Source organism: Dermacentor albipictus, unplaced genomic scaffold (genome assembly GCF_038994185.2).
Source record: "Dermacentor albipictus isolate Rhodes 1998 colony unplaced genomic scaffold, USDA_Dalb.pri_finalv2 scaffold_26, whole genome shotgun sequence".
NCBI classification, from domain to species: Eukaryota; Metazoa; Arthropoda; class Arachnida; order Ixodida; family Ixodidae; genus Dermacentor; species Dermacentor albipictus.
The window spans coordinates 1956342-1983295 of NW_027225580.1; the positions used below are offsets into that span (position 1 = coordinate 1956342).

Consider the following 26954-nt stretch of genomic DNA (forward strand, 5'->3'; position numbering starts at 1 on the left):
TAACAACGCCGTTTCTTTCATTCACTGGATTTTAAAACACGTCGTGTTTGGCGCAGCATAGCCTTAGCCGCTTTTGCGCCATTAAACCCCATTTAACTAACTAATCTTGCGCTTGCACTAAGCTTGTATAAAGCACTTACAAAGTGTGCGTCACTATAACGAACTGTTCTGTTGAGCTTACACTTGCAAATAATAGTTTTCAGATGGCCGCACTTCTATGTAGGTGCACCGCTAGCTTTGTGTATGTTCTCATGTTTGTATATAGCTTATATAATTTAGTTGCAAAATGTATGTCACTAAGCATTGTGATATTCTTTAAAGAACTGCTTGGTTGGTTTTCCACTTGTGAACTAGTATTGAGGCGGTGGTATTCCCATGTAGGCCCACTGCTAGCTTTCTGTGTCCTCACGTGTTTGTATTAAGCTTTTACAAGGGAGTTACAGCATGTACGTCACTAAGCGCTGTGATATTTTTTTAAAGAACTGCTTTGTTGGTTTTACACCTGTGAGTAATAGTACTCGGGTGGCACTAGTCATGTGTAGGTAAACAGGGACCATTTGTATACATTATGGTCATGTAAAGAAGTTACAAAATGTTTGTCACTAATCACTGTGATATTTGTTGAATAATTGCTGTGATGGTTTTACACATGTGAATAATAGTGGTCAGGACACAGTACTTGCGATGTATAGTTGAATTTATACAGTGGCAGAACATGGGCTGCATACATAACAAAAGAAATATGTCATTATATTGTTGTGACTATTACTGTTCGGGTTTTATTAAACTGTAATAAAATTGTTTCTTCTATCTATTTAGGTACGGCAATTTGTCATGCAACCAAACTGAGGACCTGAACTTGTGCATACAAATAAACAGCTAATTTAAGAGTATACTGCTCATATTTTGCTAAACCAGTTCAACAAATCTTGTACTACAATGCTGGAAAAATGACAGAGCTGACTGGGATGCAAAGAAAGAGTTCTGCACTGGCTGAAGGACTGCCCCACACTGGAGTTGGTAATGTTGCGTTTATTGGAGTAGAACAGAAAGTGCACTTTTATTAAAAATGCGACAGTCAGTGCAGAAACATGAGGCAGACGAGCAGATGTGGCACATTTTTTTCAGGGCCTTCCATGCCTACTACTGCATTTCTAGTCTTCCTGTGCTCTGCGTATAAGCCCCTGTTCCGCCAATGTTTTTACTCATGACAGTTGTTTTACTGGGTTCGTAGCAATATTCAAGAAAAAACTTCTATGGTTTTCAAGGACTCGAGGCCCCGACACAATAACTTCAAGGACCTCGTGCGATGTGTTTACTAGTTTGGACAGGCAATAACTTGTTCAACAACATCGTTAACTTTAATGCAAACAAAAGAAAACAAAACAAATCGTATTTCACTGATTTCAAACATTTGAAAGACTGCTAATTTGCCTTTCACCGCCCATCACTAAACACACACAAGGAAGTATTTCAAGAAAGCGCTCAAAGTTTTTCTGCAATAGCACAATTAACTACTTGGATCTGCAACATTTGCAGTTTTTGAATGCTGTTTGGTTTGACAGTGTATGTGATGTCATCTGTTGCCTCAGCTTTTCACTATCAAATGAGCAACAGTCATTTCTAATTTCTTTTTATTGTGTCTGTAGCTCTCGATTCACTCTTCACGGCTTCTTTTCGAATGCCTCAACTGTTGAGCTTCCTGCTTCTGCTCCTCCAAGTGCATTTGTGCCGATTCCAGGTGCATAAAACTGGTATCTGCAGCTCCTTTGTAATTTCAACCTTAAGGGTGTCGCTTTCCTTCTATTACCTCCACAGAGAATTCTCTGTGACATGCGAGAGAGTGTCACAGAAGGGAAAAAAAACGCTTGACAATGTCTGCTAAGTCTAGCCAAGTGTACAAGTTTAAGGACTTTCCAGTACTTCTAAAAATTCAAGGGTTTTCAATGCCTTGGAAATGGCATTTTATAAATAAAGGATTTTCAAGGATCGCTACAAACCCTGGATTCTAGCACCTAAATAATTGTAGAAGCTTATTTTCGCATGGAGTTCGGAAATTCATGCTTTTTAGCTAACGCTGCACTACCTCTGTACATTGAAGCCACGAGAGCGCAACCATTTTGGAGGAAAGAAAACTACTGAAAGCTTTTAATACCACTCTTCTTTTTTTCTATGGAGCTTCGTATTGCCTAGTTAAGCTTACGAATGCGCCTGGTTTTGGTGGGTGTTTCTTCACATTTTCTGTGAGAAGCAGATGACTAACCCCCGTATTCAGAAATGTATCTTAATACAAAGCTGATGGTTGACATGATATAAATGACGCCTGGTGCGAACGTCCCCCAAGACGCTCACTGCCTCTCTTTTGGTGCGTTCACGACTTGCGTCATTTAGATCAAGTCAAGCATGGGCTTCAAGTTATGCAGCAATTCTGCATATGGGGGTAAGCGTGCACGATTCCGGGCAACACACTGTGCCATTGACACTGAGAGGAAACGGGGACAACAAAGTTAACCCCCTATGCTCCTAAACTTTCGCGTACCTGTGGTGTGCGTGTATCGTGGAAGAAGAAACAGCGCAAAGACAAGGATGAAAAAAAGTATCAACCACACCAGCGCTTTGTAGTGTGGTCCATGTTTTTGCGTCGTCCTTGTGTTGCGCTGTTTCTTACTCTGAACTGCTCAGCCAACTAGCCGGCAAGTCCATCCTGTGCATATATATTGAACACACGCATCAGTATAGATGGTCTTCGAAGCTTTTAGATACGAGCACTGCCATGGGATACGAGCAGTGCACGCGTGACAAGTGGACACATTAGTCATTCAAACATGCGTGCCAATGCATGTGACGCGGCTATCGGCATAAGCAGTCTCCAAATGCTGGAATGCATGCGCTTCAAAATGCTAACGATCCGCTGCTAATGCAGGACAACAGCTCATAGCGGACTGAACCAAACTCTAAACTAATGCACTTGAAAAGAACGCCTACACGGCAGTGTGAGGCACGTCTAAATGCCTCACACTGCCGTGTAGGCGTTCTTTTCAAGTGCATTAGTTTAGAGTTTGGTTTAGATCAGATTAGTTTAGAGTTTGGTTTAGAGTTTAGAGTTTAGATCATAAGTCGCCTTTACCTGTGGCAGCATTTATTGCAATCCTTAATCCTTAAATTTCATCGATTTTTCTTCCGGGAGCTGCTTTGTACATGGGCAGTATTTAGTGATGCCAAGCTGTGTAATGGTTAGGATGTGTGCTTTGAATTGTATAGATGCGATTGTACGCGGGTTCGAATCCACGTGATGTATAGAGCTTTGTGTTTCTTCATAAGCCTGTGGTTCCCTTGAAAAAAGTGTTCTAATTAGATTTGTGACAACAGATCGTGAAATTTGCTAATTGCGGATTAAGTGTTAATTAGCTTTTTTTTCTCCGCAGTGGCATTTGGGACGCATACGCATACGCCACTTCAGAGCAGTCACGCCTCATGGTAGGCAGCCAGGAAAACTGACTTTGAAATCCTGCATAACTTTGCTCACGCCTATTCTTAATGCCGCTTGGAATCGGGCCACTGTCTCTGAGGAGCCGCCTAGAGAACAGTATATCAGCAACCCCAATTTGATCTGATTTCCTGCCTGCATGCGTGGCCAGGACTTGGCTAAGAGGGTATTGGGAAGAGCACTAGCACTGTGTCCTGAAGGAGTGCAAGCATTCTGTTTGGGGGAGTAGAAGTACTCGGTCTGGCAGAGTACTATTACCCCTGTGGGGAGAATATTAGCACTCTGCGGAAGAGCACTAGCACTCCCTGTGGGAAGAGTATTATCATTCTGCGGAAGAGTATTAGCAATCCCTTGCGGTGGAGTAACAATACTCTGTCAGGAGGAGTTGACCCACTCTCTCTCAAAGAGGGTCGATCTACTCTCGAAAAGAGAGTGGCCGGAACTCTATTTGTTTTTGGAGTGTACGGCGTGCTTCATAATCAGGAAGTGGTTTTCGCATGTAAAACCCCATTATTTAATTTAATTTCTTTTGATTAATCAAAGGGGCCAACGTCGAGGAATACCTTGGGAACTGCGTTGACTTGACCCAGTTGTAAAAACCAACCGAAATTTCTGTCGCAACTACAGAAATTTCTGCCGTGACTACAGAATTTTCTGTTCCACGACAGCAGTTCCTGACGTTCATGTAGTTGCGACAGGCATTTCTGACAATTCGACAGAAATTCTGACGTCACAACACAAACATTCTGTCCCGACAACCAAGAGTTTGAAAGTCGCTACAAAAACGTTCTGTCGTCGCAACAATAGTTCTGATGTCACAACAACAACTTTATATCGCGACAGTGATTCTGACATCGCAACAGGAACTCCGTCACGACGACACACTTTCTTTCGTGGCGGTAGAAATGTACCACTTTCTGTCGCAACGACATAAGTTCTGACTCTCCGAAAGCGCTTTCCGTCGCGATGCTTCAAAGTTGTATGTCAATTTCGCATCGGTTGTGTACACTGTACTTTTCTCTTTCGCCATGGTCAATGGTGCCTTCTCTGAGTCCGGCAATGCTGATAGCACCGACCCTGCTATTTAGGTCGACGTGGCCAATGTCTTAATTGTGCCATGACGACGAGGCACCAGCAACGCCCTACCGCCCTCCTCAAAATCGGCCACTGATCAAAATCATACCATCTGCGGGAATGGCTGCGTATCCATTCTGTTTTAAAGCGAAACCTTGAATACGCCAGAAACGCCAGCCAACGAGCCGTTTCGACTCGTCGCGCCGTATGCCGTATGCAGGCAGCTGTATGCCGTATGTCACTTGCCGTGGCCGACGAACGACCTTGAGCCGCCGTCGCCTAGAAACGCCGCAGTCGCACTTCAACAGATGGCGCCGCCGTCGACACCTCTGCCATCGCCGCTCGCTCCAGCAGATGTTCTCCGCTGGGGTAAAGGGAGAGTAGGTGTCGCCTCGCGGGATATATATATATATATATATATATATATATATATATATATATATATATATATATATATATATATATATATATATATATATATATATATATATATATATATATATATATATATATATATATATATATATATGTATATGCGCTTCGCCTCAGTGTATTTCGTCCTTGTGGAGAGCGCGAAAGGGACGCAACAACGACAGAATGAAGTGAGGAAGAGAAAACGCTCTCAAGAGACGTCAGAAGAACGCGCCGCACGACTGGAGAAGCGTCGCAACGAAGATGCGGCTAGAAGAAGCCCTGCCACGTCCTGGAGTGACTCTTCAACTGCGGAAGAGACCGCTTTGAGTGCTCGAGAGCGTCGGAATGAGACGCTGCGTGGACGTTACCTAGTCGTCACCTGAACAGTGTGTCTTGCCGTGTCTATACAATAGAGCTAAACCAAACGCTTAACCACAAGCTAGCACCATAAGCGTAGCCATGCAGCTTTTGCTTTCGCAATTCAACTAGGCTTAACCAGAGCTAAACCACAGGCAATTTTTATTTGGTAAAATGTGGCACACAGGCCTGTGGACTTACGCGGGCCGTTACGCTGACACACTAGTTAATTTCACTGAAATATTGCATAGGCGTTTGCGAAGCGAAAAAGAAGTTTTGGGTTGTTCAACAAAGTTCTGTGGAAAACTGTCTCAATCGGGTGTGCTTATACTGGCACAGCACTGCTGTGAGAAGCCGGTATGCTGTCTAAATGAACATTCAACCACGAATGTTTATGTAGCTATCTTGCACGGAACACCTGAATTATATGCGCGCCCAAAAGTGTAAGGAGCGAGAGACAGCTGTCGAAATCAGTGATAACAACCCTTGTGGTGGGCGCTGTCACCATTGTCTATTTCTGAATTTCTTATTTAATACGGATATCGTAAAGCAATATCGATGTTCTAGCACTCCACGTGGTACTTGCCGATGGTAACGACACTTTTGCTCTTCGAGAGAGGCGACAGTTGACGCGGCGGAGTGAAAGCGCATCTTGGCTCTTAACATACGAATGTAAACATCAACGCAGACATTCTTACTGTTGACATTGCTAAAATGTACATGCACGGCACGTTCAGCGTGGAGCGTGGTGCGTCTTTTTATCAGGGCCACTCAACCTTAATACCAAAGAGCAGGGATAATGAAGTCATAAATAGAGTAAACGGATATAGGCCGATATCTCTATGTAACGTCGATTACAAAATATTTGCAAAAGCACAGACAAATAGGTTGCAGACTGTCACTACTAAATTAGTAGGTGACCATCAAACATGGGGAATTCGAGGACTCTCTATCGTACGTTCTATATCGCTCTATATCGCACGTTCAGTCCTTCAGTACATAGAGGGTAGTATGGATCAAGTAGCTCTTCTCCAGATCGACCTCGTCAAAACCTTTGATAAGGTTCAGCACAATTTTTTGTTCAAACTGCTGCAACATGTTCAGTTAGCGGATGTATATTGTACAATCGTATAACACTTTGCTGTAAACATTGCACTGCAAAGTTAATTGTCAACCATACCCTCTGAGATATAATACAGGTACAGTCATCCGTTCGTCAGGGTTGTCCACTCTCGCCTTTACTATTTGCTGTATGCTTGGAACCACTTTGCTTCGGCGTGCTTTGCGACTCAGGCATTAAAGGATACAAGTATGCAGATGAGGAAATTAAAGTGCTAGCTTATGCAGATGGCATTGCTTTCTTTTGTGTCGATAAGCCAAGCATTACCAAGGCAATAAACACTTTCTGCGTTTCTATGAGACTGCCGGAGCTAGTGTAAATTTTGACAAAAGTAGGGGCTTTCGGCTAGGCATGTGCGCGCTCACTCCCTCTGTATTCGCGAATATTCATTGGAACCAGTCTCCGTTGTGATACCTTGGTGTGCCTCGCGATAGCTTCCAGAATAGTGTACCTCATTGGACGTCCACGATAAGCACTATCCGTTGAAAGTTGACAACCTGGCAGGGACGTGATCTCTCCATTTTTGCGAGAGTTAAGGCATGCAATATATATCTCGCTCCCAAGCTTCTTTATGTTCTGCAGGTCCTGCAGTGCTCCCGTATCCATGTTTAGGCATTTCATAGAATATTTGCATGTGTTTGGCGTTCATCATGGGAAGCCATGGGAAGGGACAACCTTTCCCTTCCGCTTGAGAAGGGAAGCCTGAGCCTTCTGCATTTGTTCATGCGACAATTGGTCATGCGATTATTTTAGCTTAGAAACGTCCGTCACCCATTCCTTCCCGCGGTTAATTGAGCACGTTTTGCTTCATGCCTTCCTTTTTATTTTTGAACGGCAAACTTTGCTCAAGAACTGCCGTTATGGGGCTTTCTAAAGGAAGTTGTCGACACTATTTCATTTTTAGAAGCGAGATTCACTGTAGAATATTTGTTTACCGTTGATCGAAAGTCGCTAAAGTAGCACTTAGAACCTTTTCCCTGAACCTATTTACCGAAAGCCGTGCCTGTCTCTATTTGGTCCAGATGTTCTTTGACGCGTCCGTAGATGTGCATTGCGCCAGCAGCGAAAACATTTTTCTTTAAGCTGCACGCCTCCACCCCGGCAGTTAAAACGTGCCTTCGGGAAAAAGGACTATATGTACCCTGGAATTCGGTATTTACACATTGCAATCAACCCGAGACAATAGGGCATTGCTTTATACTTTGTCCTGACGCCTTTCATTTTTGCGACATTTTACAAACAACTATCAAAAAAGACCTTCTTCTCACATCTTAAGGTATTCGATGTCTTGCTTTCAAAAAGTCAGCCAGTAATACACCATATGATTGGTTTATGTTATTAGGACTGCATTATGCAGAAGCCGAATGATCGACAGACATGCCGAGCCACCTCGCTCGACAAGGTCTATCTTTCGAGAAGAGACTGCTCAAGTTCGTAGTGTTGTTGTTAGCTTTCATCCCGTACCTGAATGGATTTTGCGTCTGGACGCTTGTGTTTGCTTACTCGAACTTTGAACTTTCATTGAACTGCGTACCATGTGTGCTTATGTTTCTCATGTATATTCAATCGTAATGTAACAATATTAGTTTGACACTACTCATAATTTCATACAATAAAGGAAAAAAAATTCGGCGTGGTGCAGTGGTAAGATACTGGGTTCGGAGTAAAGTCAAATTCGCATCGCCGGCGGCAAACTTTTTCATTTTTTTTTACTTTTTTGCAATAACAAATTTACATATCCCTAGAGAGGTCTTTGTCAATTTTTAATGAAATATTCATCAAGAAGCGCTTTGCGTGTCGCGGGCGTCTCCCACGTAGGGACCGAGAAGGAGTACCTGGTCGCCGCTTCGCGGGCGTGCCGGACGGCCCATTGCTGGTCGCTGAATGGTGAGCTTCTGAGAGACTTCTCCCATTTGTCCGAGGTAATAGTCGGAGGGAGCGTTTATACACTCACAGAGCACGTGTGCAAGTGTCACCGTGTTTCCACATGAGGAGCACGTGTCGCTGGAATACGCGTCGGGATACAAAACGTGTAATTTGGCGGGGTTTGGACACATGTGCGTCTGTAGTAAGCGTAGTGTTAAGGCCTGCGGCCTCTTATGTTTGGGGTGTGGTGGCGGAAACAAGCGGCGCCTCCAGGCAGAAGCGTTGTGGAATTTCGCTGTAGGGCATTAGCGCATCCCTATTGCGCTCTGGCTCGACGAGATCGACGTGGGAAACAGAACGTAACGAAATACGACATACTGAAATTTCCTGTTGTGTTTTTCAATCGAGGAGTTTCCCAGATTGCCACGTTGTTGCCTCGCACGTGAGGTCCATTGCGCAACATAGGAGGCGGAAGTCCGGCGGAACGACGTGACATCAGGGAATGGATATTGCGAACGGTTCGAGGAACACGACTGGATGAGTTACAGTCATCAGATTTCCTACTTAATTTCACAGGGAAGGCGATTGTTTCAAAAGCGGACACGTATGGTGCATAGGGGTGTCTTCACGGGTCCTATGTGAGATCAGACATTTAATGTGCTCCTATATGGAGTGGGATTCCATATCTGGAGCCAGTGTATGTAATGTAATATGAACCTTTTTCCTTCGCTGCTGTCTCCGGACGTACTCATGAACGTGCCTGGAGTATCCCTGGCCTAAACGCTACCCCGAGCCTCAATACGGCCTCTCCATAATCATCTCGGCTTGCAGCACATCGTTGGCGGAAACAATGCTTCCAATTCATTCGTGTTGCTACATGAAATTGAGCATTTGAATCGCCTAGCATATGACATAGTTGATATTCTTGAACTTTCATTCTTCAAACCGCGCTTAAACATATTTCCATAATTTATCACAAATAACCCTACTTCTCACTGAAGTTATCTATAGCGAAGTTGTGTACTGTCTTTCTTATTTCATTCATTGCGTTATTTAAATTTGTTATCAAGTATTTTTTTTATCTTACCAGCTACCATTGTACATATTCTTTGTACTCGTTTTCTGCGAGTTGCTTTGTATCCTCCCCTCACGCAATACTCTTTCTGCAGCCTGTGAGATTACTGAATGAATAAATAAACGAATAAATAAATAAATAAATAAATAAATAAATAAATAAATAAATAAATAAACCTCATACCCAACATACATTGAAAGTACGGCCCAACATTTCAACATTCTGTACATCCCATCCATAAGTGCTGAAAGTGTCTGCAGACTCCTTACAGGGAACGTGTCTCCTGCTGATTCAATGGGTTTCATTAAAAGAATAATCCAATGCTAGGGCACTTGTTGCGAAAACCACGCTCTGACTGTGGGCCACGGCGTAGTTGGGGACTCCCGAATAACTTTACCATCTAGGCTTCTTAAGAGTGCACACAACGCATGATACACAAGCCATTTTGAATTAGGCCCCCACCAGAATTCGGCGCCGCCACGGTGGGCATAATACTGGAAACCTAGAGCACAGCACTGCAGTGCCGTAACCATAGAACTATCGCAGAGGATAAGTATTGTATTTAGGAGCAATAGATAACCATATTTGCTCTCGCTCACCTTCATTTAGGCTACAGATTCAATTATTTCATTTCAAGAAAAAAACAAGTTCAGGAACGTATAAGTGAAAAATTACTATGGTACAAAACGTTTCGACTTAAAGGCATTCATATGTGCTCAGATATAAAAGGCGAAATAAAAGCTTAGCACAGACACGCTTTTCTTTCGCACCAGCACGCGTCATTTTTCAGCGACTTGCTCCGCACCGTCGACGTTATGCAGCAGTAGCTGTGCTTTCACGACTTCTGCACTGTGAAAATATTTTCCTACAGTTGGTTCAGAGTGCAGGGTCTACACATGCCCTTCGGAACGAAGCATCATCGCCAAAGCATTGTTCGCCAAAGCATTGTTCGCCAAAGCAGCCCAGCCTGCGCAAGATATTGTGTGTGTATAGTAGAGCGAAACGAATGAGGGCAGTGGGCTGAACTTCCGGCTGTTTTAAACTTGATGCTGTAGGTAGCTTCCGCGAATCACCTCGATTGGCATCACAGCGTCCACTCGCCGTGGTGTCATCGTCTATAGTGTATGGCATATAAGTGGACCATTCTAGAGACCAGCTTCTGTCATTCTCACGCGTACGTAGAACAAACGCGAAACATTATGCAAGCTTTAGTAGTAGAATGACAATGTTCGCAATTTACGCCAGTGACACTGCAACGTATGAAGTGCAGATAGTGAATGCTAAATGCGGCACCAAGGCAATCTAGGTGCTCCCATACTCGTTTGGCTTCATAACACACACGGAACTTCATTCCCGCATTCCAATTATAGAAACAGCTACAGTGCTAATATGGTTGGATCCAGTGCTGGAACGTAGAACTTTGTATGATACAGCAAAGCAGGGTATTCGGATCTGTTCTTGTGAAAACACAATATATACTCTAGAGGCGTGGTTCAAGGCTGTCTTTCTTTCAGCGAATGCCTCCTCATCCCCGAGTGCACCGCACGGCGCTGTTATCAATTCAAACGCGGTCATTTATTTGCACAATGAGAAGGCGCTCTGTAATTTTCATTACTAAGATATCAAGTGGTCCTTATAACGAGATGGAATGACCAGCTTGGCATCACTAAATACTGCCCATGTGCAAAGCAGCTCCCGGAAGAAAAATCGATGAAATTTAAGGATTGCAATAAATGCTGCCACAGGTAAAGGCGACTTATGATCTAATTTACAGCGTCGAGCGATAACCAGTTTAGGGATTACAAATACCGCACTAGATGCGAATGGCGTGATAGGCCCCTCGGTATGATACGTGCAGAGTACCACAGTATATTGGAAAAACGTGAAACAAGCCAGTAGGTTGAACGCAGGACTACGTCCCAATGCGAAATATCAGGAGTCAGGGTTGCTGGCATAAGTGACGATAAGAGATGGTGTCCGCCTCCGACAAAAAAACGACGGTATAATTGGAAGGGCTCGCAGGTGGTATGCACATTGATAGATTAAGCAGAAGCTTCCGCTATTGTTCCATTTGCTAACGCAGTGCAACCGGCCCAAGCTTGTGCGGAATGGCAGAGCTTGGGCAATGTCGTGTAGTGTGAGCGGACAGCTGGAGCCCATACTTGAAAGTACCCGCATGCTGTGCCGTATATATATCCTATATGAATAGTGATTGGTGTAACTTGAATAAACGTTCTTTCCGATAGACCCCATCTAGCTCCTGCAAAAGCACGGAGGATGTGAATGGAGTTTCTTTGCCGTAAGTGCCGCGACGCGTCTAGACCTCAGTAGTCGGTAGTCCATGAGTACACCAAAGAGTCTGTCGCTCGTTACAGCAGGCATTAACAATGATCGGATACCGTGTCATTCGTTTGCGCGTAAATGCGAGTGCGGCACATATTAATGTTGAGAGCAATAGGCACTGATGCGGCAGGTGTCTTACTTCTCAAATGCGGTGTTTGCCCCTCACCAGTGGCAAGGGAGCATCCTCATCAACTCGCGATCTCGGTCGCTTCAGGGTCGTCCGACGGTGAATTGCAAGCAGTCACGTCACTCATGAGCATCTTCTATAGGCGTGGTAGTTCCACTTTGCGGTTGTTCAGTTTCTCTTTTGTAGGTCGAATTGGCTGGAATTCTTTATGGTGTAAAATTCTGCAGCGTCCGCTTGTTTCCTTTAGTGAAATGGTTCTGACCTCTTCGGAAAGTGCGTTTCAAGTATTCCCTGAGGAGTTATGGCGTGGCTACATTGGTTAGAAAGTGAATAAGGCAATTTACATGATTTTTCCCTAATTGTTAATCCAATTATTTTGAAAGCTACGTCTCTAGTAGAAGCAATACGGGGAAAATGCTGTAACTACGCAATTTTCCCTATATTTAAAATATTTCGAACACATTAGGTCATTTTTCACAGCCACGCGTGGAATATTTATTTATTTATTTATTTATTTATAGTACCCTGAGGGCTTACATGAAGCATTACAGAGGGGAAGGGCTGATAGATACAGATAACTATAGAAAGAAGAAAACAAGATAATCAGATTACAGTGCATAGTCTAATGTGAAAATACCACAAATAAGAACGACATAATAAGCATATCATAAAACTACAGTTTAGGGGCAAATACTTTAGTGGCAGACTGTCTCTAAACATTATTGTCCTAGTAAGGAGGAACTGACTATAGAGAGGAGCCCCTACACTGTAGCCGTAACACCATAATGACGGGTAATAGCAGCCGATCCAAAACCTGTGTAATAGCGAATTTTTTTGTCCAGTGTTGTGGCGCCGCCGATGAGCGTCGGCGTCATGATCGTAGTGTTTTGGGAAACTTGGTTGAAGGTTGCTGTATTTCTTTATTTATCGTTTGACTTTTGTTGTACTTCTTTTGTCCTGTGCTTCACCACCATAGCTTACCCGGAGGCTCCTGGCAAGGGGCCCTAAGCGACCCGTTGCGTGGCCCAGGAGGAAAGGGGAGTGGGGGACTTTAACTGCCACTGTAGCGGCCCGAGACCAATTAATAATGACGCGTCGTTATGCTGTTACTCTGCGCCCCAATGAGTCACCCTCCTCTCGCTCGCATACTAACAACTATGTGCGCTTAACATGGGATGTAATAAAAAGGGACCCCAACCATACGGCGTGGATGCCCGTCTGAAAAATGTATAGACTATTATGACCGGCTCCCCTCATCATCGTGAGTGCCCAGAAATAAGCATGTTTCGCATTGAATCGGCACCTTTAAGAAGAATACGGACACGACAGAGTGAATATGTCCGTCGTCGTCTCAGTGGTCTCCATTCGGCGCACCTATTTATTTCTGAAGATCGCTAACTCGCCCAACACCTCGTGATTTGAATCAATATACCATATGCTTCAGTACAAGTGCTCACTCGCTCATAGATACAATGGGCCATAGAGCACGCTTTATTTATCACACAGTTACAGGCTCTTTCTTATGAAAGCCACTACTGAAACTTCTTCATAAGGAGGGCTTCCTTGCTTTTAATTAAATACGCATCTAAGCCACAGGGAAAGTCGCCCGAATGTTGGGCTGCTGAGCACGAGGTCGCGGGATCGAATCCCGGCCACGGCGGCCGCATTTCGATGGGGGCGAAATGCGAAAACACCCGTGTGCTTAGATTTAGGTGCACGTTAAAGAACCCCAGGTGGTCAAAATTTCCGGAGTCCTCCACTACGGCGTGCCTCATAATCAGAAAGTGGTTTTGGCACGTAAAACCCCAAATATTATTAAAGTCGCCCGAAAAGAAATGCATATGCTATATGGGCCTGAAAGAAAGTTTATGGGGAGGGAATACTTAATTTTGGTTGAAAAACCCCTGCGAAGGAGCGCAGAATGATCACGGAATTAGATGACACCACTGGTGACACTGTTATTCTTCGTAGGAAAATCTGCTGCACATTATTACAGCGCCTGTAGGAGTACCGTTGTAATTTGGCTGAGGAACTTCGTTCCTTTAAAACTTATGTTTATTTTTTTTTCCTTTTTTGGCTGTCCATGTTCTCAGAAAGTAATCAACAAAGATATTTTGAATAGAAAACGTGAAATTTGAATGTGGTATTCTAGATTAACTACATTTGTGCATGGCCAAAATTAGTCTGCAATCAATCTCAAATTCACTAGTAGTAGCCTGTCTCTGTCTTCGAGGTCGACTGCTTACTGTGCCTCTAGCAGTAATCACCTTCTTCCATTCTATGAAATCGCCCACTCTATTACAGCCACCAAATGACCGCGTTCGAACTTTTGTAAACTACATTACGTTTAGGATGTCCTTGAAGTGTGTGATTTCATCCCTTTCTGTTGCTTCCAATGAACTGAAAAGGAAGACTGCTTGCTCTGCCTTCGACTAATCTAGCAAGCAGTCGGAATTCCTGGTTCGATGGCATAAGGGCTACTCTTACAGCCCTTGTTGAAATTGCGACTGTTCACTGGATCATAAAAAAAGGAAAGCAGCTTCGATAAAGTTGTTATATAATCAGTTTCATACAAATGGGAATGATCATAATTTCTGCAGAACTATACTTAAACATGCAGTTCTAAAGCAAAACAACGACTACAACTGCAAACATTTCGATCATCTGTCAAAAGTTATACAGAAGCGTGCACTGTTCAATTTCCTTTGTAGCAGAAAAATACTTCCCTGTCCAAGTAAAATTAACTTAATGATCTCCGATGGAGAAGGAATGGCGCAGAGGTTAGAAGAAATCGCAAGGGGTTTAGACGGTCACTTCATTTCGTTGTTATCTCCACGTACCAAGCCATGAATCCGGTAAGATGATTTTACTGAGATCACTTTGTTGGAACTGGCTAGGGCACTGGAAAGCATGCCACATTTCTCCGCAAGTGCTGACGGAGTAAGCGAACAAAATTTTAAATATGTTATTGAAGGACTTCCCCGATGGCCTTTTAGACGTATTGAACTTTTCCACTCAACGTTCGCGGACGGCTTCAAGTTGAAAACTTGGTAAAATTATTCTGATTCTTAAAAATGAGGGTGATCGATTCACGCTTGACAACATTAGACCAATAGCTCTAACCTCAAATTTGGTTCAATTATTAGGAAGGTTCCTAAATGTTGGTCTTATGAAATTAGTAGAGGGCAAAGACGCACTCAGCCCTTCACAAATTGGCTTTAGATCTGTCTGTTCTATTTGGCACGCTCATGTGGACTTCAAAATGCGGAAAAAACTAGCACGACGCCAGAGCTAATTGCTGCTCTAGGCACTTTAGATGTAGTAAAAGCTTATAATAGTGTAGAAAACAAACTTTTATTAAATCGACGAACAAATATTTATTTCCCAAAATACATAATAAAATGGTTTAGTAAGTTTCTATCAGACAGGGATCTTCACTGCTCTGTGAGAGGTTTTTCTTCAAGCAGACATCGACAGCAGTGTGGGGTTACACAAGGAACTGTCATTTTACCTTTATTGTTTAATATAATACTGAGCCCTATACCTTATCGTAATCGTATATACACATGTGTATGCGCAGATGACATTGCATTTTTTGCATCGGACAGTGACATCCACTCTTTATACAGTCGATCGCAAGCATACCTGTGCGCCATAGAAAACTGGTTAAAAACATTCGCCTCTGCTTTAACGTCATAAAAGACTCAATTATATATTTTTTCTTTATTGTATGAACTACATATAAGCCTTACCTACCGCCTGCAGAATATATCTCAACTGGACTAGGTAAAATATCTGGGTATAATATATAATAACAAGCTCAACTGGTGCACGCGCATTGAATATATACATTAAAAAGGAGTGCGTGCGGTTCAAATGTTAAGAAGGCTTTGCAACAGTCGATCTCGGTATGGGGAGTGCGGACGAACTCTCCTGTGATGGTTTAATGTGTACATATGGCCTATTTCGGAATTGGGATGTTTTCTATATTCTGGTGCGCTGGCATATAAATTACAACCCCTTGTTCTTCTGAGATGGGAAGCTTTACGCCTGTGCCTTTGTTTACCAAAGTTCGTTGCCAACAATGCATTATACCTTGAAGCACGTTTACCGACCCTTTTGTGTAGCCGAGCGGAGTAGACGTGCTTCGCATGGGCTCTGTCGATCTTCATTATTCTTGTAAGAAATTCACATCGGAGGACCAAAGTCTTTGTCGGAAGACCTTCGCGAAGTCATCCGGAACCCCCATGAGAAGTTTGAAGACCGTGAGGACATATGATGTTGCGCTTTTGGACTTTGAAGTTCTCCGGGGTGGCGCTGTCGTGTTAAGCCTGACGCCGTCGTACGTGGCAGCGTGGAGGTAGGCGAGGCGTTCCGCTATCTTTGCTGCCGCTCGCTCGCTTGCTACGGTTTCTCGACGCTCACTTTGGCGCACATCGCTGGATCCCAGCCGGCTGCTTCTACTTCTACCGGAGGGTATAGAGGTGGAGATGCTACTACAGCTCCACCCGCCCCCAGTGCTATTGTTGAAGCTGCCGCCAGGCCTTCGTCGCAAGAAACCACAGCCGTGGACTTCCAAGACATCTAGGAAGATCGCCATGACGACTCTGCCGTTATGGACGAGGACCTTTGGCGAGGGACGCCATCGGAATGTCCTTATTCCATTTGGTCTTTACACCTCAAGTGAAGAACGAAGAAGAAGCTCGCCAGAGGTGAGCAAGTGTGCGTGGCAGGCAGGGTGATCTCTCCGCTATTACCCTACTCCGCCACCACGTTATCATCAACATCCCACGCAGCTGCAGGCACTGGGGCATCAAAGAAGCCTTCTTTTAAGAAGAGGCGATGACTCCCCCTCCCCTGCCACGTAGCGACTTCAAAATTGTCATTCGATCCAAGAAAGGCCTTCAGGTGAAGAGTTTCACCAATCTCCCAATCTCGAAAACCGCCCCGGCCGCCTGTGGAGGGAAGGTTGACGATTCGCATTTCCTCGTGCGCTTGAGACCCGGTTCCAACATAATCACTGTTACTGTTGCGCACAATATTAATGCGCGCAAGATCACGCGGATTGTGTTGGGCGGCAACCTTTACTAAGTCAACTCTTACGTTGCGGCAACGGACGGAATGGCCCGGGGCATCATTCATGGAATAGACCCGGATACCCCACCCGAGGAGCTTATGACTCACCTAAGGGTAAAGGCCCAAGGCAAGGAAATCGTGCAGGCCCGCATGCTGGGAAATACCAAAAAGGCCGTGATCACGTTCAGCTCACACGTAGTTCCACGATACGTCTATTACGACGGAGGGGAAACCGAGTGCCACCCCTACAAGCCCACAAAACAAATCTACTACGTGTGCCACCTCATGGGACACCAATCGGACGTTTGTCCCACCCCGAACATCAAGATCTGTCTTGCTTGCGGGACGCACGACCCGAAGGACGACCACGAGTGCTTGCTCAAGTGCACCGTCTGTGGCAAAGCCAACGCCACGGGGTCTCGCGAGTGCAAGCAAAGGCTCAAAAACAACAGCACTACCACGAAAAAGCACCCTCCGCCCGGAAGGAAGACGACGACAATGATGGAGGAAGGCCAAGGCATAGATCATTTGACTGGGAAAGGTACCCGTGCAATTGGCATATTGCGTAGGCTGAGCAGTCGTCTAATAGGATTGAGAAGAGATACACTCCTAATGATATATCGTATGTACGTTCGCCCTGTATTAGAATTTGGTTGCGTGCTCTTCTCTGGAGCTCCAGCCTACATGTCCCGTCCTCTAATCCTCTTAGAAAGAGAAGCATTACGTCTGTGTTTAGGTCTTCCTAAATTTGTTGCAAATTCTATTCTTTATCTAGAATCCCGTGTTCCGCCACTTTCGTGCAGGTTCCGGCTTTTGACGGTGCAGACGTTCTTAAGGATTTACGAATCACCACTGCGTCATCCCCAAATAATCTTTATTTCACAACCTGCGTTGTTTTTCGGTGTCATCTGGCCGCGACTACATAATCCGCAAATTATATTTGTGCAAAAATTACTTGACTCTTTGGGCGTGCACATATGCGATGTTCTTCCTATTACCGACCGAGCTGTTGCCACGGATATTCAATTTGATGACATCTTTCCTAATAATGCAAAATTACTTCCACACCGTATTCTAGACGGTATATTACAAGATCACCTGAAAAACCTTCAAACAAACGTTGTAATTGATACAGATGCTTCACAATGTGAAGAAAAGTCAGGTGTAGGAATTTTTTCCCCGATTCTCGATTGGACATTTTCTCTTTGGCTGCCAGATTTCATACCGATTTTTTTGAGCCGAATTCGTGGCCGTGGTGCTGGCATTACGCAAATTAGGACCATCAATTACGTCAGCCGTGATAGTCACTGATTCTTTATCATTGTGCTCATCCCTTACTGCTTCTAGGGATTCTCGCGTGATGAGGACATTTCAATCATTGGTACCTGGTTACTTGAGAAGCGTGCGTTTGATTTGGGTGCCTGGCCATAAAGGACTAATCATTAATGAAATTGCAGACTCTCTAGCCAAGGCATCGATAAGTGGCCCGATTCTTCCTTGCTGCCCTTTCACTGCTTATGTTACTGCAGCTAGATTTCGCAGGAGTATACAGTCAGTATCAGGCTCCGCAATTACTAACTCTGCGGATTACGGACATCTCCTGCGCCCTTGGAACAGAGATTTTTGCCGAACACGGAAAATTGAAGTGTCCATCACGAAGCTGCGCTGCCGTATACCTGCATTGAACTTCTACCTCCACAGGTCTGGTCTGGACCCCTCACCATTATGCTAATTCTGTGGCGAAGCGGAGACAATCGACCATTTCTTGTTGTCTTGCAGACGTTTTTCTATTATAAGAAAACGACTACTCGAAATCCCGCTTCGCTCTATTGGTCTAACTTTATCAGTGCCTGTGATCCTGTCTTTTGGAGCCTCCACTGTTGGGTTCAGCAACAGAAATGTTTGCTTGGCGATCCAAAATTACCTCATTGAAACCAATCGATTTCCATGTTAGATTGATCGTTCTCCCTCCCAACCATAGCTTTTTTTATTTCTTATCTTTTATTAATTATTATTATTATTATTATTATTTTATACGCGGTTTTCATCTGATTATTTCCTTTTTTCTCCAAACACAAAACGTTTACTTTTAAACTCACACGCCCAAATTGTTAACTCCCTTGTTATCATTATTATTTTTAGGCACCTAATTAAACCGCCCAATTCTTGGCCAATCCCCCACTCTGGGTATGCGCCACGGCCACTAAGGACAACAACAACAACAGCAACAGCCACCTGTGGTGGCTCAGCTCGGAGTCCTCGGCGAGCCGCTCAAGGTACCGCGCCCAGTCCAGGTCAATGTCCCGGCCCTGATCCCAGTCCAGGTCCAGGTCCCGATACCGCTCGGAGTGGCCAAAACCAGGGATAAGCCAGGGCAGCGCCAGCGTTTTACCTCGTCATCCACGTGGAAGCAAAAGAACCAATCGGACAAGAAGAACCAAACTAACAACAAGGTGAGCCGGAATCAATCTTGTACCTCCTCCGCTCAAAATACCATAGACAATAGGAAATGCTCCCCAGAATGTACGTGCATCAGGGAAGAAAATAAAAACTCAAAGCTCAGGTTAACGACGTAAATCAACGCATACAACACATAGTAGCAATGCTAAGCAAAACAAACAACAACAACACACAGGCAGGGCCGCAAAGCGGAAGAATAGACCTCCAGCCCGCCATCTGTATTTCTCCCCCCTCAAGAACCACCACGCCCTCCTCGCTCCCCGGTACGGTCTCGGCAGTCGGCAGTCAGCCTCGAAAGCATTTATGCTAAAATGCAACAGATGCTTTACCAGAAGGGCAATATAAACAATAAAGTCACGAACACACTAAGCCATGAACACCTTGAAAGAAGAATACGCAAGGTTGAGTTTGGCTCGCGCAAGCAGGTCGAAGACGAGAGGAGCAACCCACGAATCAAGGCGTACAGGCGCGTAAACAACATGGGTGACGTCAGGGACCCGTTGGCCACGGAAAGCAATAAGACTAGGATTCTGAGTTTTTGGATCCAGAGCAACCTGAAAGCCTCCCACACCATCCATCACGTGGATGCTGGGCCACGCGGGACTGGAGGGTAACGAAAGGGCAAACGCATTAGCTCGAGCGCTCATCAATCGAGCGGGCCAAAACCAATCGTCTCATCAATCCCCACCCTTTGCCTTCGCCCCCTGCCATCCAATTACTGCGACCGACTCGAGATCCCGAGACTCAACCGCAGGATTTATCCTCCCCCTCACAGAAAGCTCATCACTGAAGAAGCAGTAGCTCTCAGACTTATTCATCACCATCATCATCAGCCTGGCTACGCCCACTGCAGGGCAAAGGCCTCTCTCGTACTTCTTCAACTATCTCGGTCATGTGCTAATTGTGGCCATGTTGTCACGCCAAACTTCTTAACCTCATCCGCCCACCTTTCTGCCGCCCCATGCTACGCTTCCCTTCTCATGGAATCCAGCCCGCAACCGTTAATGACCATCTGTTATCTTCCCTCCTCATTACATGCCCTGCCCATGCCCATTTATTTTTCTTGATTTCAACTGAGATGTCATTAACTCGCGTTTGTTCTATCACCCAATTTTCTCTCTTCTTATCCCCTTAACGTTACACCCATCATTCTCCTTTCCATAGCTCGTTGCGTCGTCCTCAATTTAGGTAGAACTCTTTTCGTAGGCCTCCAGGTTTCTGCCCCGTAGACGAGAACTGATAAGACACAGCTGTTATACATTTTTCTTTTGAGGGCTAATGGCAACCTGCTGTTCAGGATCTCAGAATGCCTGCCGAACGCACGCCAGCCCATTCTTATTCTTCTGATAATTTCAGTCTCATGATCCGGATCCACGGTCACTACCTGTCCTAATTAAATATATTCCCTTGCCACTTCCAGTGCCTCGCTATCTATTGTGAACTGCTGTTCTATTCCGAGACTGTTAAACATCACTTTAGTTTTCTGCACATAAACTTTAAGACTTATCCTTCTGCTTTGCCTGTCCAGCTAAGTGAGCATGTATTGCGATTGGTCCCCTGAGTTACTAAGCAAGGCAATGCCATCAGCGAATTGCAAGTTACTAAGGTATTCTCCATTAACTCTTATCCCCAATTCTCACCAATCCAGGTCTCTGAATGCCTCCTGTAAGCACGCTGTGAATAGCATTGGAGATATTGTATATCCGTGCCTGACGCCCTTCTTTATTGGGATTTTGTTGCTTTCTTTACGGAGGACTAGGCTGGCTGTGGAGCTGCTATAGACATCGTTCAGTACTTTTACATATGGCTCGTTTACACCCTGATTCCGTAATGCCTGCATTGTCAAACCAACACAGATTTATTTATTTATTTATTTATTTATTTATTTGAAAATACTGCCAGCTGCTTTTTAGCAGCCAAAGCAGGAGTGGTACATAGAAAATACAAAGGGATACTGTACAAGCAAAAAAGTCAAAATAAAATTCGAACACAGCAAGCTCACACACACACAGTGCTTCACAGATCATACTTGTACGCTACTGCGCAGAACAATATCTCTGAAACTAATGACATGAGTTGAATAAAAATTCGGTACGAAAGGAATTGCGTACTTCGCTCACAACTGAGAAATAGCCGATAAGAAGGAGTCAACAGTACGTTTATTCGTTACCTCTTGTGGAAGCCTGTTCCATTCTCTTATCGTTCTAGGAAAAAATGAAAATTGATAAGCGATAGTTCTAGCCTGGGGTACAATAAGGGTAAGTTCGTGCTTTCCGCGGGTACTTCTACACGTGTTAAACTCTAAGTATTCCTTAAAATTCATTTTAGTTTGGCCGTTCACTATCGTGTAAAGCATCTTCAGACGGTGTAGCTTACGGCGTTCCTCCAGTGTTGGAAGGCCAGACCTTGAACGGAGATCAGATAGTGACACTTGTCTTCCGTAGGCATTAAAAATAAACCTGAGTGCTTTTTTTTGTACTTTTTCCAGCTTATCTGTATCAGTTTTAGTGTGTGGGTCCCAAACGACATCACCATATTCAAGTAGAGGACGCACCAGTGAAGTATAACCTACTAGTTTCGTCTTGCTTGTACAGTGCTTCAAACGTTGCCGCAGTAACCATAGTCTTTTTGAGGCTGTCGAAACTATCTTTTTAATGTGCGCACTCCATCTTAAATCGCGAGATATTTCAATGCCCAGATATTTAAACGTATCAACAAGAGTAACGTCAACGTCGTTAATTTTGTATGCATGCGATAGTGGACTCTTCTTTTTTGTTACGGTCATTTGGGAGCACTTAGGGATATTTAGGCTCATTTTCCAGGTCTGGCACCAATTAGCAATTGAGGTTAGAGAATTACTTAAGAGTAATTGATCATCTTTAGTTTGAATGGCATGATAAACAACACAGTCATCGGCAAAAAATCGGCATTGTACAGCAGTGTCAAGTGAGAGATCGTTCAGATAAACAAGAAAAAGTGATGGTCCAAGGACGGACCCTTGACGTACGCCTGAAAGGACTGGAAGCATTGATGATTTAGAGTCACCTATTTGAACATATTGTTGGCGATGCGTTAGGTAAGAGTCGAGCCACCTCAGAATACGCTCATTTCTAAAGAGATGCTTTAGTTTTAATATCATTTTGGAATGCGACACGCGGTCAAAGGCTTTTTCAAAGTCTAGAAAGATTATGTCGACCTGGCCACTGTTATCAAGAACTGCAAACAAATCATTAGTAATATGGAGTAACTGTGTCACTGTTCAAAGGCCACACCTGAATCCGTGTTGACTGTTCATGAAGAAATTGTTGCCTTCTAGGAAGCTGCATAAATGTTTGAAAAGGAAATGTTCTAGTACTTTGCTAGCTGTGCACAACAACGACACCGGGCGATAGTTAGTTACTGTGAGCTTATCGCCAGTCTTGTGTATTGGTACAATTTTGCCTATTTTCCAGTCGGAAGGAACTTCTCCTTTCTCCAAACTTTTGCTAAAAATAACATAAAGATACTTGGCACACCGCTCCGCGTATCTAAACAAAAATGCATTGGGGATTTCGTCGGGTCCCGAAGATTTCCTAATGTCTAAGCTAAGCAATGCTGAAAAAATACCTTCTTCTGCGATTATTAGCTCTGGAAGTTCATACATAGTTGCGTGGCTGAAATCTATATTGTTATCGGCACTGCGCAGAAAAACGGACGAAAAATAGTCGTTGTATGCCGTTGCTATACAAGTTGGGTCAATGACGTCCTTATCGTGTATTTTCAATTTGTTAACTGGTTCCTTCTTTTGCGTCAAGTGAAGCCAAAACTTTCTCGGATCGCTGGAAAGGAAGTTGTGCATTTTGACGTTAAAAAGTGAATCTGGACGATTTTATTTTCGAACGCAAGTCCGATCGCAGCTCAGCCAAGGTGCCGCTATCTCTCTGGTTTTTAGACGATAATCGTTTTACGCGCCGCTTTATATGAATGATTTCGCGCGTTATCCAGGGGCTTCGACGTTTGCTATTATGTTTTTTCGGGATATATTTGTTCATGCAATGACGCACCGAACATTTGAAGTGCTGCCACAAACTATTAACAGTTGTAAAGTTTCTGTGGCACTGTAAAAAGAAATCATAGTCTAGTTCTAAGAAATCTAATATGCTGACATCGTCTGCATTATTAAAATCATAGTAGGTCCTTGGCTTGTTGCGCTCAGCTTTACGCCACAGTTGGCTTTTAAAAAGGACAGAGAAATGGTCCGATATACCGGGCACTATATAAACAGTATAACCTAGTTGACTGACATTTTCGGATATGAAGACGAGGTCGAGAATCGAACTTGATACGGCAGTCTGGCGCGTTGGGGTATGCACTACCTGGTGTAGATCGAACGCATATGCGATGTCTAGCAACAGATCCGCGTGATGGCATGTTGAAGTAGCACACATCAAGTCCCAGTCTATATTAGGCATGTTGAAGTTGCCACTCATTATAACGCAACTGTAGCGCTTTTTGTTGTCGTATAGAAAGTCGTGTAGTGCCTCCAGCATAGAAATATCAGCATTGGGTGGCCTATAGACAGCTCCGATAAGTGCGTTTTGGCCGGAAAGTTTGGTAGCTATCCACACCATTTCAATCTGCTTATGGTGTGGGACCAGCGTATACTGAGTGCCTTTCTTTATCAGAAGTGCCACACCTCCCCCTCTTGAATAGCGATCGTAACGGATGATTTCATGCGTGACAGGTACAACATCTGCATCATCTATGCTATCGTGAAGCCAAGTCTCTGTTACCACGGTGATGTCAGGATCGTAAGCAATGAGTAAACCTTCTAGATCGTCGCTTTTATTTACAATGCTTCTAGCGTTGACGTTCATTAGGGATAAAGCTCTTCGTTTGTGAGGAACTGTCGGCTGAGGAGGGGGGTTGTTTGGATTGCATTGTTGGGTGCAATCATCCCAAGAGCGTGGTCATTGCCTAGTAGACTGAACAAGTTCGTTCCGCGCCTCATTCCAAAAGTAAAGGGTCCCATTGATTCTAACCTTGTCGAAAACAAGGATGACTTTATCCCCTTTGGACCTGTTTACTTTGGTACTTGCCCATAGCTTCTTGCGGATAGACTGTACCCTAGGCGAAAAGTCCTCCGAAATACTGAATTCTGTATCTCGCAATTTGGCACAGCTTTTCAAAATCCTAAGTTTGTCTCTCCCATCAACAAGCTTGAGAATAACTGGACGACACTTGTTCTTTGTTGGCTTACCGATTCTGTGGATTCGTTCAATGCCCACGTTGGGCAGCTTCAACAGGTCGTCAAGGATAGTTTTCGATACTGTCCGCTCAAGAGAGGCAATATCCTCCCCTTTTGCTTCCTTTACTCCAAAAATGATGAGGTTACTGCGTCTGCTTCGGTTCTCGAGGTCGTCAATCTTCAAAAGTAAGCTGTCGACTGTCTCTTGCAAGGCATCAACTTTACTCGTATATTTGGTGACCGTTGAAGCTAAGTTATCCAATTTCATGTCAATAGCGTTCAATTTGTCGGTAGACTCTTTAAGTTTACTGTTCGTTGTTTGCTTGAGGTCTCGTATGTCGTCGAGTATGATTTTAAGAATGTCATCAGTAGAAGGACCCGGATTAGATTCAATGTCCCCACAACATGGTAACAGATTAACAAAACAGTGATACATCATCAGTGTAAGATCAAAAATGGACCGTGGGCACGGCAGAAGCAAGAGGCATACGTTGTTGCTACGGTAAGAATGAACCAAATGGTCCTGCCTCACCTGCACAATAAACAAGAAGGGATTCGTGAGACGCATGGTCTCGGTGCCTCCGCCGTGCCCACTGGTCGTGATCCGTGCACTGCGGTCCTTTAAGTACACCCATGTAGGAGACGTAGATGACGTTGGTGTCACGTGAACGTCTGGCGTAGCTCTCCAACCGCGCAGGCTCCATAGACAATCGTCGGCACCGTGAATCGATGTGTCAAACCCGGCAACTTGATGCGCAGTCGTAGTGGCATTTGGTTGATTGTCGGTGTTCAGTTCCTCGGCCGGTACAGGTGAAAAAGTGAAAAGGACGGCCTGCACAATAAACAAGAAGGGATTCGTGAGACGCATGGTCTCGGTGCCTCCGCCGTGCCCACTGGTCGTGATCCGTGCACTGCGGTCCTTTAAGTACACCCATGTAGGAGACGTAGATGACGTTGGTGTCACGTGAACGTCTGGCGTAGCTCTCCAACCGCGCAGGCTCCACAGACAATCGTCGGCACCGTGAATCGATGTGTAAAACCCGGCAACTTGATGCGCAGTCGTAGTGGCATTTGGTTGATTGTCGGTGTTCAGTTCCTCGGCCGGTACAGGTGAAAAAGTGAAAAGGACGGCCTGCACAATAAACAAGAAGGGATTCGTGAGACGCATGGTCTCGGTGCCTCCGCCGTGCCCACTACAACAAAATGTACCCACGAACATATCGCGGCATCTGTCCCTGGTGCGGCGACAAACGTCCTGCACTCTTTCACATCTCGTGGGGGTGCAGGGCGAAATCTCACCACTTAGAGACGACTAGCATATCATTTGAACGGTGGGAGGTACAGCTGACCAGCGATACCCTGGCGGGAAAAGAAGCTCTCTTCCAGCAAGTACGTCGAGCAACCATGGCCAGTGCAGTCCTGGAATGACGACACCACCCACTCGACCTCAAGAGCAACGACCTCGATGGTCCAAATAAATGTTTTCTTTCTGTCTCTCTTGTGTAGCTATCGGTCAAGAATGGTCCTAACATTCTTAAGCATGTTGATTTCCTTGCTAAATAACAAATCATGTTTATTTCTCATGCCGCACTGTATATCTTTCAAATCTTCCTGGTCTTGGTTCCAGACTCCTCTAGTCTTTTTTGTACAGGCACTGGTTGCTCCTTTGGATATGCGATTTTGCGCCATCCGACCTATTGGCAATCAGAGAGAGTATCTCTAGATTATATTTGATTATATATGTCTACACAACGCGAAACACCTTTCTTGCAAATTAATAAATTGGCTATTACCAGATCACTTACTGGAACCAAAAATTAACGCCGAATAGCGACAGATGCGTTGCAAAGAAAAGAAAAATTGGTATTGGAGTTTTCTCCTATGTTGTTGAGCGCTTGTTTTCTTTAAGACTTCCTGACTACATACAAGTATATTTAGCTGAATGTCAGGCGGTTATATTGACTCTACGGAAAGTGAAATCATCAGTCTCGCAAGTGGTAATAGTAACGGATTCTTTATCTTCAGATCTTACTGCAAATAGTGGCTCCGAAATTTCACATACAATTATTTGTCTAATACTCTCTAAGTTAACACTAATTGGATTGGCATGGGTACCTGGTCACAAAAGATTAGTTTTAAATGAATTAGCAGACAGCTTGACGAGAGCTGCCATTAGTGATCAAATTCTCCCGATCATTGCTGTATCAGCTGTCATGACTGCTGCTCGGTTGAGGAGACGCGCAGTCATGCAATACTCTTGGAAACTATCATTAACAAAGTTAACTCAGTACGGACACCTCCTGGTACCTTGGAGCAGAAATTTCTGCC

General features: G+C 44.4%; 1 protein-coding gene across 1 annotated transcript in view; it reads left to right on the forward strand.

Annotated features, from left to right (window-relative positions):
* The first annotated feature begins 19224 nt into the window (after positions 1-19224).
* Positions 19225-26954, forward strand: part of LOC139052527 (adipocyte enhancer-binding protein 1-like) — a 44515-nt gene continuing 36785 nt past the window's right edge. The window contains exon 1 of the mRNA XM_070529640.1: positions 19225-19392. The gene's annotated coding sequence lies outside the window, so the exon portion shown is untranslated. The remainder of the gene's footprint in view (positions 19393-26954) is intronic.